The following is a 9,252-nucleotide window of genomic DNA, read 5'->3' on the forward strand; positions in this document are numbered from 1 at the left end:
ACAAGGTATTCAAAATGATTGAGGACAGGTTGAGCCGATGGGTAGGAACATTGCCTCTGCCCTTGAGTAACTGCTTAAATCCAAATAGTAAATTTGTTGTGGTTGCTAATAATAAAATCTGCCTTAGTCTCCCTCTATACTCTGTCATTTTTATAGTCTCAGTGGACAATAGTTTTTCAAGTACTTTACTAATCCACAGAATTCCTGAATTCTGCTCACTGTTTAGACCTAAAGATATTTTCTCTATTCTTCCCTCTTGACTGATGTCCTTCCATTTTACATTCATTAAGATTGTTCTCCGTGAAATGTGCTTGCATTTTCTTAAGAGGAAACTCATTACCTGCTTAACAGTTATTTTTAAAAATGGAGGGTTAATATAAGTCTTGAATTCCAATTTGTTCTTTTTTGGTAGGAATCATGCTATTGAGGAAATCGAAGACTCTCCCTTGTCAGATAATAACATAAGTCTAAAATTAAAAGACATTTAATGCCTATAAGGTCTCATTGTATTTCTCTTACTGCATCTCCAACAATTGTTTTCATATTGATATCAATATTAATTTATTCACTGATACTTAAAATATTGTGCTTTTCTGTTCTTCCCCATCCCACTCCTTTTACTTGGCATTATTTAATACTTACATCCACTCTCACTAGTCTTTCATCTCCATTTTCTTTTCTCTTAAATTTGATGTTTATATTTGTTTACACATTTAAAGTACCTATTTAAAACTCTCAATTATATAATAAAATGTTGATTTCTTGCTCCCTTCTGAATATGTTGAATCTTTATTATCTAAATGAATCAATAAGAATCCAGATCTTACCCTTGACCCCTTCTTTTTAACCTATTTGTTACTTAATATTCTAAATATTAAGATATTAAAAAATAAAATTCATTTACTATTTACTTATATCTGAAAACCACAATCTGCTGTGTTCTCTTCCAATTGATTCTAATAGCTGAAAACCACTGTCTGCCTTATTATAATGATGTAGATATTTTTCTTTGAAAAGTCAAGCAGTGGGCTGGCATTACAGCTTTTCCTATGTGGGGTCACAATCCCTGTGACACTCAGGGAAGAACACATTGGCAATGTCAAACAGATCCTCTTTCATTGAGCATCATCAATAGTTTCATAACATGGCACATTTCTATTTTTCTTATATTCATACATTAGTTTCTTGAAGATATTTGTTGGTTTTGTTTTTCTTAGTGTTTCTAATTCTATTATTTTCATTGTTGAAAGAAGAAACGTATGCCCTCTTCAACAGATTCCTTCAATATTCCAGCACATGAAAGACTTCATCTCTTGAATAGAATCTACTCTGTTTTTCTATTTACATTTTCCTTACTGCTCAGGAATTTCTTGTTCACATTTGTCCTGATTATTACTAGGCTATCTAGAAAGTTATTATTTTAAAATGTATTTGCTTTGGACTCCTTACTTAAATCTGAAACAGAATAGTTCCTTTACTCCTTTGTGAGTCCTGCGAAGGGGTTGGCTGGTTTACTCAGCCCGCAGCTCTCAACCCCTCATGGGAGTGGGAGCAAGCAAGTGAGTATCTAGGAGTTGCCAGCAACCCCCAGAGCCCCAGAAGGTGTGTGTTACATGCTGGTTTTTTACTTTTGCCATCCATGGATGGCTGAAGTGTTAGCCCGGTGGAAGGTCAGTGTGACAGCCTCCTTCACCTGCATGTGGGACCACTTTGTCCGGCTTCCAGGAGGAATCAGGTCACAGGAACACATTGAAGGTGGTAAATGTGTAGGATTTTATTACCAGTGAAAGTGGCTCTCAAGGGGATGGGGAGCTGGAAAGGGGATGGAGTGGGAAGGTGGTCTTCCCTTGGAGTCTGGCCGTTTTCAGCTGAACCCTTCTCCAAGGTTCCATAGTCAAGCCATCCCTTGGAAATCAAGCTGCTTCTTCTCTTCTCTCCTTCTCTGCCACTCTGCTGCTAGTGGAGCCTGGGGTTTTTATGGGTACAGGATGCAGGGCAGGGCAGGGCAGGTCGGGGTGGTTTTGGAAAAGGCAACGTGCGAGCAAGAAAACAGGAATTCATGTTCTTGCTTTGGAGCCCTTGCCAGGGACCCTGCCCTTTTCTACCCAGTATTTCCCTGCCTTCTGTCTGTATCAAATCCATCATTTTTAAAAATTCCACGCCTACATCTTGCGATTGTTAATTTTGTTTTATGTAAACAGATCATCATGTAACCTTCTCCAAAATGGTATGTGAGAGGTACGTTTTCTGATTTCTTGAGTTTCTCAAAACTCCTTTATTTTGCTATTTCTATTGATGGATTTCTTGGCTGGATATATAATTCTAAGTTGAAAATATTACTGCCTCAGAATTTTGAAGTAATTGTTACCTTTTTTTAGTACTAAAGTTGAAGATTTAAAAAATTCCACTGCATTTATGACATCTATTGATTAATATTTTTTCTTAGTATTCTCTGGATGCTTTTGAAATTTCTTTTTATACATGGTGTACTTGAAATTCCCCAATGATGTCAGTGATGTGCCTTTGAATTATTATTTGTATATTGAGCTCAGCAATCAGTGGGCCCTGTTATATCTACAGCTGGGCACCAATCTTCATCCCTGGAAGGTTGTTTCAGATTATTTATTTGATAGTATCTCTTTTTTTTTTCTTAATGTTTCCCTTTTGAAAGTCCTTTTGATTAGATATTGAGCAATCTGGACCTACTCTTCACCAATTCATTTTCTTTTATAGGTTTTCTCTTTTTTATGTTTTCAGGTGTATGTTCCAGAAGAAGACCTCAAATTTTCTTTTAATCTTCCTATAGATTTCCATTTTTAATTTGTTAACATAGTTTTAATTTCTAAAGTTTTATTTTTTCTGAGAGCTTTTTTTTTATTCAGTCCCGTTCATGACTCTTATTTTATAAGAGGCATCATCTAGAAGCCTTCTGAAGACATTATGTGTTTTAAGATTGTCTACTGTCTATGAATGATCTCTCTTCTTGGGGCCACATTTTTGTGTAATTGACATTTTTTTCTCCTTTCATACTGCTAATTTGCTTCATATGTCTAGTAATCTGTAGTTTTCCATTCAAATGAAGAAATGAAGGATTAGATTACTTGAGTTGTTTGTCACATATCTCTTAAGTTGTTGGGTATGAAGGCTAGAATTTTCTATTAATATTTTTTTCTTGAATAAGGACGTTCAATAGGGTAGTACAGAAGCAGAGCTTGTTAATTGGCAAACTCTCTTTCATACTCAAATGGTGTAGAACTGTCTTTAAAATGGAAGGCCCCACAGTTTCAGAATTAGAAGCACTTTACTTTGGAATAATAACACACATTCAAGCAAGGTTAATTCTTATCTAAAATGTTCTTTATAATTGTTTTGAGACGGTCTTACAATTCAATCAAGTTCCTGTCCCCCGCCCTCATAACTCTCTCTTTATCGTCATGGAAAATGATGTCTTTTTGTATTTTGCCACATTTTCAGTCCTATTATTATATCTGCTCATTCCAAAGAGAGAAATTTTCTGAGTTTAAGCTATCCAGTTCAGGCTATCTTATTTTTGCATCTGTCATCTGCTGTATTAGAATTTGAGAAATATATTCTCTTTTAATTTTGTCAATATGATTTTATCTTTTACTTTTATAAAATTTATAGAATTCCCCTAATATGTGTGCTCTCCACCCACTTATTTTACAGTTATGGGTTTATCCCCATTTTAATCATTTATTATTTCGATAGTGCCTTGAAGATAAAATCTAGACTAACACATTTGCTTAGTCTGCCATATTTCTGTGTAAGTATAAAGTATATATTATTCCTAATTATGAATTGTTATGAATAAGAACTTGAAAGATGTTTATCAAAATAATTAAAACTGTAAATGTGGAACTTGCAATTTTATTTTAGCAATTTATACTAGATGTTAAAATTTTATTCATATATATAGTTACATAGATGTTCAGTGGAGGGTTATTATAAAAGTTACATCAGTAAAAAAGATTTAACAAAGGGAGATTATGTCATTAAAATATGGCACATATAATTTTAAGCTACAGAGCTTATTTTTATAGTTGTACTCAATATTCATGCAGTAATTTTCAGTTCTTTCTACTTTATCATAAATATTATTTTTATAACTTTATTTGATTACATTTACATTTCTTATTCATTTGGTTTAGATTTAAATTGTAGTTATTAACATAAGAATTTAAGAGAGTGTAACAGAACAAATGAAATACAAGTATGGCTGGCTATAATAAATTTAAATATGCAAAGTTCATCTTATAGAGGCAGAGAGGATAGATATTAGCAGGAGTGTGAGATACACTGATTTATAAAATGATGATCAAAGTTTGGTTCAACAACAAATAGAACGTTAGACAAAAAGGGATAACCTTTTGCACGAAATGAAACTTAAGCAGGAATCTATCATGTGATTAATATTCAAAAATATGCTATTGTATATATAATTTAACCTGATATGACATAAGTCTTAGAATAATTGCTTTAAAAGTAATGCACTAAAATACAAACAAAAAAGAAAGAAAGAAAACAAACAAAAAACGCTATGCTTCTAAAGAGCTCTTACATTGACCCTGTTTTGGGCAACAGTTTACAGTTCATCAAAGGAATGTCTTCAATACACTACAATGATGCCCTATTTTGTTTTTGGAGAAACTTGTATCTCTTTGAGTGGGGTCTCACACATTCTGCTATTTTTCTCAAAATCGAGCACCGTGTCGAGGGTTTCCATGTTTGGAAAATTTTCTGGCTCAGCACAATGCTCTGCCAGATGCTGACTTCTCTCATGGTTTTGTAAACCCAGTTTCTAAATCCAGAGCCACAAGCCTAGATTTCTCCACTCTCTGTGGATGAGTTTTCATGTGATATAGTTAGGTTTCTTTTTTTGCTGATGGGCCTTAAATTGAAAGCACTCTAGTCTCCTCTACTTTCTTGAGAAGTGTAAGACTACGCCTTTTGGATTCCTTAAGTCTCCAGTTTCCTTGTAAAACTTGATTCAGTACTTCTCCAGAGCTCAGTAACAGGAAAACTTTTGATGTGTTGCCATTTCAGAATTTTGAGGTGAATTCCATGTAGACTTTAATTGAGCCAGCATATGAAAAAAATGAAGAAAAAAATTAAGTTTTCAGATATTCACTGCTTATGGAAATTTTATTTATTATATAATATATGATTTCTGTGTTTGTCAGTTTGGGCTATTATAACAATGTATTACACACTAGGTGGCTTGCAAACAGCAGAAATTTCTAACAGTTTTAGAGGCTGGAAGTCTGACATCAGGGTTCCAGTATGGTCAGGTTTTGGTGAGATCCCACTTCCAGTTTGCAAACTGTCAACTTTTTCTTGTATCCTCATATGGCAGAATGAGAGCAAGCTAGCTCTCTGGCCTCTTCGTTTAAGGGCACCAATCCTATTTGTGACCTAATCTGCCCCCAAAACCCCACCTTCAAATACCATCCCATTGAGGATGATAGTTCAACGTTTAAATTTGTAGGGGACACATACATTCAGTCCCTAACAAGGTATTATTTATTACATGGGATATATCTCATGTATTATGTATGATTATATATAATGTTATATTTCCCATCCAATTTTTTATTGGAATGATTACATATACAAGCAAGATGAAATATTAGCCAAGAAAGAAAGAAATGGGCCCCAGATAAAGTAAATCCAATAGAAACAACTTGTAAAGCTGTGTATAAAAAATATTAAAAGAATATCTAATAAAATAAAAATCATTATTAATTTTCACAAAGTTGCTACATAAGGACAATGTAAAACAACCAATTGAATTTCTACATACCATCAAGTTAATAAATAAAAGGTGTAAAAGTTTATAATGATCACAGTAATAGTTATAGCAAATATCTGGAAGTGGTCCTAAATTTATATATGTCTTCATAAAAAATTATGAAACAAATTGAGATAATTTAAAGGACTAAGTAAATGGACAAAATATGTTACAATCATAGATTTGAAGACAGTAATTTAGAGATGGAAATTCTCCTTAAACTTCTTCTTAAATTAAATACAAATTCAATCAAAATTGTCCCAACAATGTATTTCTATGTATTTTGGTATTTTTAAAAATTTGTAAGTGTATTCCATATTTTAAGTGGAAATGCAAGTGGCTAACAATAGCCAAGCAGTCTTTTAGGTGGGAAGCCTTGCTCTGTTCATAATGAAGCTACACTAAGACAATGTGGGAATAGTACAAGTACATAATAAAGAGCCTCCAGACAGAGCCTAATATATATAAACACTTAATTTATACATAAACATAGCCCAGAGTAACTGTAGACGAAGGTTTGGAGGAAAAATAGAACTTGTACCATATGTCAAACCTACACAAAATTTCATGTCAATTTCATGTCAATATATCTAACTGTGGAAATTGAAATAATAATCTAGAAGATTATGTAGAAGTTAACCTCATTATCCTGGGTTAGGCAAAATTTCTTAAGGTGTTTTTAACCTAATGTTTCTCAAAGTTATTTGACTAGAAACTGTGCGTGTGTGTGTACGTGTGTTTAAGACATTAATATATTGGGAAAATAACTTTTCTCTGAAACCTTTTGGGAAAAGCTACCTTGAGTTCTCTGTTTTATTACCAAATTAGCACAGGACAATCACCAGAATTAAGGCCCGTGATTATCAGCTGAAAAACTTTACAAAACAGTTCAGGGTATAAAGCCTGACCCCGGTCTGGTAAAAAACATCAAAGCAGGAAACTACCATTTTCCACAAGAAGCTCATAAGATCATGTATTTTGGCTGTCTGTCAAGATCCAGTTCCAGTGTAACAAGTTAGCTGCACTCAAGTAAGTATATACGGAGCAACTTATGTCATCAAGAAACATTAACCAGGGAATTGCATAACATTTCGTTTAGCTTTTGTGTAAGATTTTTATTACTAGAAAAACAATGATTAAAAGATATACTTGTGGCGGCGGCCAGGAGCGGGCCCGGACAGGCTGACGGGTTCGGAGATTCGGAGGGAGGGAGACTCCTGCCTAGCGGGAGCCAGAGGGGGTGTCCTGGGCTCCGTGGAGACCAGGGCGGAGGAAGGGTTGCGCCAGAGAAAAAAGCCAAAGTCTTCAGAAAATAAGGAATCTGCTAAAGAAGAGAAAAATCAATGACATTCCAATTCCTGAAAGAGCTCCAAAACGAGCTTAAACGGGGAATCACGTTTCAGGGTGACAGTGCCATTTATTAGACCTATCATAAAGATATGTTAAAGGCATCTTCATTTGAAAGAGGTGTTTATGAACTGGCACGCAATAATAAAACTTCTATCTCTGAAGACTCTAAATGCAGTGCAGCAAATGTCTTTATATCCAGAACTTACTGCCAGTGTTTTTTGTCAAGCCACTGGTAGCAACGAGATTATTGAGCCAGTGTATTTCTATATTGGCGCTGTTTTTGGATTCCAAAGAATATATATTACTGCATTATTTGTTACAAGTTGGCTTATGAGTGGAACATGGCTAACAGGAATGCTTACTGTTGCATGCCTCATTATTAACAGGGTAAATACAACACGAATGAAATACTCTATTCCTTTAAGAGAAAACTGGGCACTACCATATTTTGCGTGCCAAGTTGCTGCCCCTACAGGCTATTTAAAAAGCAACTGAAAATACTTATGGACAGGACTTTTGCTACTTGTTGACAAGTGCTTCAACTTACATATTTATGATGACGTGGGGTATGGCCGCTATCTCCTGTTTCTTCAAGCATCGTCTCTATTCCTGCTCGATATCTTGCCGCTGGAGCAAAGTGACAAGGTTCATCAAGTTTATAAAATCTACATATTTTCTCTCTTTCTGGGATATTTACTGCAGCGTGGGAATCCAGCTGTACTGGTATTTCGTTTGTTAAGTTTACTAGCAGCCTTAATGATTGCTAAGTGCCTTCAGCTGAATGTGAAGAAAGAAACTTTTGTAGCTAAAACAATGAAAGTGATTATTAATTTTTACTAGGTGTGTACTCTGACAGTGACATTGAATATTATAATGAAGATGTTTGTCCAGCACAAAGAAAATGGTCACATGCTCAAATTCCTTGAAGTAAAATTTGGACTAAATATGACTACGAATTTTACAGTGATTTAGCTCCTCTGTCAAGATTCCCTGCAGGCACCTTCTCAAGACGTTTTTTGCTTTTTTTAATTTTTTTAATTTTTTTTTGCAATTGACAATCTTCTTTATTACATTTCTATATTCCAATGTTAATTATTTGTTTTCTTTCTATACTGCAAGTTATTTTTAGGAGGATTAATACTAAATTCCTGACAGAAACTGTTATTCTTGATGATGGATGAATTGGAGAAAGGCCAGAAATAATTTATCATGTAATTCACACTATTTTATTGGGTTCTCTTGTGATGGTTATAGAAGGCTTGAAGTACGTCTGGATTCCTTATGTGTGCATGTTAGCAGCATTTGGTGTATGTTTTTCTTAACTTTGTACAACACTTTTCAAGTGGATTCGATTAAGAACCATACACCCAATATTGTTGGTGGTTTGCAAAGAAGGTGACAGGCTAACTTACTCAAAATACAGGTGATTTTGTCATGAGGTCAAAATTAACTTTCTCCATATGTGAATTATTTCACTAGAGCTTACTGGATCAGATCCTACTTTGTATATAAAATCAACCCTGTGATATCCTTCCAATTTTGAAAAATAACAGAGCCTTCATTTCAAAGATTACCTGAAGTAAAATGCAGTTTTCTTCCACCTACTCCGTGTCTTTTGCAGATTAGACTATGGGCATTTGAAATATTGTTGCTTCTTTCCCCCTCCTGCTCTTAACTGGATCCAGAGTTCTGTGGGAAATAGAAGATCAAGCATTACTGTCCTTTGATAAAATGTGATATCTACCATGCTGCAATATTCCAAACAGGTGTCTTCCTTCCTACTGAGAGGTGAAGCCAGCTGGACTTCCTGGGTCGAGTGGGGACTAGGAGAACTTTTCTGTCTAGCTAAAGGATTGTAAACACACCAATCAGCACTCTGTAAAAATGCACCAATCAGTGCTCTATGTCTAGCTAAAGGATTGTAAATGCACCAATCAGCACTCTGTAAAATGGACCAATCAGCAGGATGTGGGTGGGGACGAATAAGGGAATAAAAGCTGGCCACCCCAGCCAGCAGTGGCAACCCACTCAAGTCCCTGTCCATGGTGTAGAAGCTTTGTTCTTTTGCTCTTCACAATAAGTCTTGCTGCTGC

At 34.9% G+C, this 9,252-nt stretch overlaps 1 pseudogene; it reads left to right on the forward strand.

The window, feature by feature from the left end:
• Positions 1–1,643: 1,643 nt before the first annotated feature.
• Positions 1,644–8,586, forward strand: LOC116813026 (probable C-mannosyltransferase DPY19L4; annotated as a pseudogene).
• Positions 8,587–9,252: the final 666 nt, after the last annotated feature.

This window comes from Hylobates moloch, unplaced genomic scaffold (assembly GCF_009828535.3).
Source record: "Hylobates moloch isolate HMO894 unplaced genomic scaffold, HMol_V3 SCAFFOLD_1, whole genome shotgun sequence".
In the NCBI taxonomy this organism is placed as follows: domain Eukaryota; kingdom Metazoa; phylum Chordata; class Mammalia; order Primates; family Hylobatidae; genus Hylobates; species Hylobates moloch.